This window comes from Procambarus clarkii, chromosome 19 (genome assembly GCF_040958095.1).
Source record: "Procambarus clarkii isolate CNS0578487 chromosome 19, FALCON_Pclarkii_2.0, whole genome shotgun sequence".
Taxonomy (NCBI): Eukaryota; Metazoa; Arthropoda; class Malacostraca; order Decapoda; family Cambaridae; genus Procambarus; species Procambarus clarkii.
The window spans coordinates 4,096,255-4,100,365 of NC_091168.1; the positions used below are offsets into that span (position 1 = coordinate 4,096,255).

The 4,111-nt window shown below is 47.7% G+C and overlaps 1 pseudogene; it reads right to left on the reverse strand.

Moving 5' to 3' along the window:
• Positions 1 to 1,799: 1,799 nt before the first annotated feature.
• LOC138366550 (tRNA (guanine-N(7)-)-methyltransferase-like) lies at positions 1,800 to 2,804 on the reverse strand (annotated as a pseudogene).
• Positions 2,805 to 4,111: the final 1,307 nt, after the last annotated feature.

Consider the following 4,111-nt stretch of genomic DNA (forward strand, 5'->3'; position numbering starts at 1 on the left):
CTGTGACCACACCCAGGTGACCTAATTTACACAAGATGGTGGCTGTGACCACACCCAGGTGACCTTATTTACACAAGATGGTGACTGTGACCACACCCAGGTGACCTTATTTACACAAGATGGTGGCTGTGACCACACCCAGGTGTCCTTATTTACGCAAGATGGTGGCTGTGACCACACCCAGGTGTCCTTATTTACACAAGATGGTGGCTGTGACCACAGATGGGTGACCTTATTTACACAAGATGGTGGCTGTGACCACACCCAGGTGACCTTATTTACACAAGATGGTGGCTGTGACCACACCCAGGTGACCTTATTTACACAAGATGGTGGCTGTGACCACACCCAGGTGACCTTATTTACACAAGATGGTGGCTGTGACCACACCCAGGTGACCTTATTTACACAAGATGGTGACTGTGACCACACCCAGGTGACCTTATTTACACAAGATGGTGGCTGTGACCACACCCAGGTGTCCTTATTTACGCAAGATGGTGGCTGTGACCACACCCAGGTGTCCTTATTTACACAAGATGGTGGCTGTGACCACAGATGGGTGACCTTATTTACACAAGATGGTGGCTGTGACCACACCCAGGTGACCTTATTTACACAAGATGGTGGTTGTGACCACACCCAGGTGACCTTATTTACACAAGATGGTGGCTGTGACCACACCCAGGTGACCTTATTTACACAAGATGGTGGCTGTGACCACACCCAGGTGACCTTATTTACACAAGATGGTGGCTGTGACCACACCCAGGTGACCTTATTTACACAAGATGGTGGCTGTGACCACACCCAGGTGTCCTTATTTACACAAGATGGTGGCTGTGACTACAGATGGGTGACCACTGCGGTCAGGCACTTACAGCTGCCCGAGGTTCAGGAACCACCAGGAGGAGGATGATGGTAACGTTTGTACCTGTAGTACTGGGGCGTGAAGCTGCTAGAGATTGTTGGTGGTGTACACAGTGGTGTACATGTGTACCTGTAGTACTGAGGCGTGAAGCTGCTAGAGATTGTTGGTGGTGTACACAGTGGTGGACATGTGTACCTGTAGTACTGGGACATGACGCTGCTAGAGATTGTTGGTGGTGTACACAGTGGGGGACATGTGTACCTGTAGTACTGGGGCGTGAAGCTGCTAGAGATTGTTGGTGGTGTACACAGTGGTGGACATGTGTACCTGTAGTACTGGGACATGACGCTGCTAGAGATTGTTGGTGGTGTACACAGTGGTGGACATGTGTACCTGTAGTACTGAGGCGTGAAGCTGCTAGAGATTGATGGTGGTGTACACAGTGGTGGACATGTGTACCTGTAGTACTGGGGCGTGAAGCTGCTAGAGATTGTTGGTGGTGTACACAGTGGGGGACATGTGTACCTGTAGTACTGGGGCGTGAAGCTGCTAGAGATTGTTGGTGGTGTACACAGTGGGGGACATGTGTAAGAATGTTACTTGGCTGCCCTCGCTACTCTTCTCTTGAGGTTATCTTGAGATGATTTTGGGGCTTAGCGTCCCCGCGGCCCGGTCCTCGACCAGGCCTCCTTTTTGTCACACACCCATGAAGCAGCCCGTAGCAGCTGTCTACCTCCCAGGTACCTATTTACTGCTAGGTAACAGGGAACATCAGTGAAAAACTTTTTGCCCATATGTCTCCGCCTCCCCCGGGGATCGAACCCGGAACCTCAGGACTACGAACCCGAAGCGCTGTCCACTCAGCTGTCAGGCGCCCACTCGTCTGTCGTCTGATACAGTTTGTTACTGTACACACTCTTCCAAAATGCTAAGTTGTCTTGGATCTGACATGCTGCGACAAAACAGCCAGGAACTTGTCTCCACTATTGCAGGATACCTTCTGACCCTCCTCGGTGCTCTCAAATAGGCACTGTGCCACTGGATCATTAGCCAAATTATTCTCATCCACACGAATAATGTTCTGTAAAATGATGAACCATCCACTCATGAAGGTCCTTCACATCCGTCACAGTGTACACAAGGCCTCCGTTCACGCAGAACGTAACCATATTCTGCCAGGAGTGATGCATTGATAATTCTCCATTTGTGCTTGGCTCTTTTGAAGTGTGGATGACGAAACAGGAACATTTTGCTTAAATGTTCTTTCTCAAAGAAATTTGGAAGGTACTTCATTGCCTTAGTACGAATACAAGCTACATTTTGATATCCGCCAGGCACATCCTTCTTATCTCTCAAGCCATGAATGCGGTCAACAAAGTCTGGCACCTTCACCCGTATTTCCATGCCTAACATAAGCGTGTAAGGAAAAATCTGGGCAAGGACAACCAACACTCCTCCATAGCCACACACAATGTCAGCAAATTCTACCTTCTTGGTACTATCTCCAGATCAGTACTTGGGGAAAGTATGGACTCCGGTCCATTGTAATTCCAATTCCAGTCCGGGAATTGGGTTGAAGTGAGCACACAGTCGATAATTTTTCTTCTGTGGTCATTTGGGCATTTTTAGTGAATTACTGGAGAGCTTGGCAAGGGAGAATAGGTTGTCTCTGGAGGCCTTTTTCTCTCCATTATTTGAGCATTGTTGTTGGTTGTGGGGCGAAGAGCACACGTGGCCATGTGAGCACCGAGCACAGCAATCCTGCTCACCACTCACAACACTCAAACCCAACACGATGGCTGCAGTTGCTCATCACATAGCGCTCATGTGAAGGAATGCTCATCACATAGCGCTCATGTGAAGGAATGCTCATCACATAGCGCTCATGTGAAGGAATGCTCAACACATAGCGCTCATGTGAAGGAATGCTCATCACATAGCGCTCATGTGAAGGAATGCTCAACACATAGCGCTCATGTCAAGGAATGTTCATCACCTGGCGGTGTTAGCATGAGCAGGAACCTCTTGAGCTCTCCGAGGTTATGACGACGGGGTCGTCTGCTGGATGAGGTCTTCTTATAGACAATCAGTACATAGCATCTGTTGGACTTAATGTTCTTGTATTAAATGTTCTCAGACGAAACATTTTGGGTTCGCAGCAATCTCCAGTGATACGAGGAAGTGAACTTGCACAGCTGTTGATGTAACATGTTGACTGCATGTGTGTGTCGGGCCTCCGGGAGTGTGTGGGGTCAGGAGTGCGTGATGTTCTAGAATTTTTAATAATTTGGAGGGATCATGTATGTGTCAAGGCCAAGACGCTAATAAAAGCATACCATAACTTGGTCTATCCATTAAGAATTGAGTGAAGCTATAATACAAATTACGAGTAGTGAAGTATCAGGCGAGAGGTAGAGGTAACTAAGAACTATAGGCTGTGGCTAAAGCTCATAATGACCTACATTTCTAGGATGAGCCTATCACAAGCCGTGAGACTCGCCACTGGTACAGCAGAGGACACACGGGTTTGTTCTATGGAAAACTTCAGACTTTGAGCAGTTATGAGATCAAATCCTCGCTGTTTTGTGAGGAACAACAAATTAGTACCCAAACTCTGATCATATCTTGTTTGGAAGGAACGTTGAAGATTTCGTCTGCAATTCTTTTATAAATACAGTTGTTGACTATTTGCTGTTTGCACCTTATGCAGGAGACCCACAGTTACCACAGTGGTCTGGTAGCTTGGCTCCCATGACCTATTATTTTGTGTGAGGGCATTACCACTGACCAGGTCACTTAGTCATACCCTGAAGGGCGAGGCGATACCCTGTGGGTAGTGCCACAAAGGGGCATTTTACAAGGTGCATTGAGCTTGCCTGTGAAAGGTAGACCAAACAGCTCAATTAGGTGTTAGGTATCCCTGATTACAATGTTAAAATCACTTTAGACCTCCGTTGGAGTGAAATGAATTTCTCCAGACCTACGAGTGACTTGGAGATTAGGGAGGGCAGTGAATCTGTCCTCACTATGGGGAAACGACATGGAGAAGTTCAGGAGAAAGGGGAAATGGAAGCCTTTTCCTGGCAACGAGGGACAGTGCACCGAGGAACAGCAAGTAGAGAAGGAAACTGCTATCAAGGCTACACGAAGTATTTCTACCAGCAAGACACCAGATATAATGAACCTAGAGAGGATAACACCAGTCATACACCATCCACTGTCAGACTCGGCACATTTTCC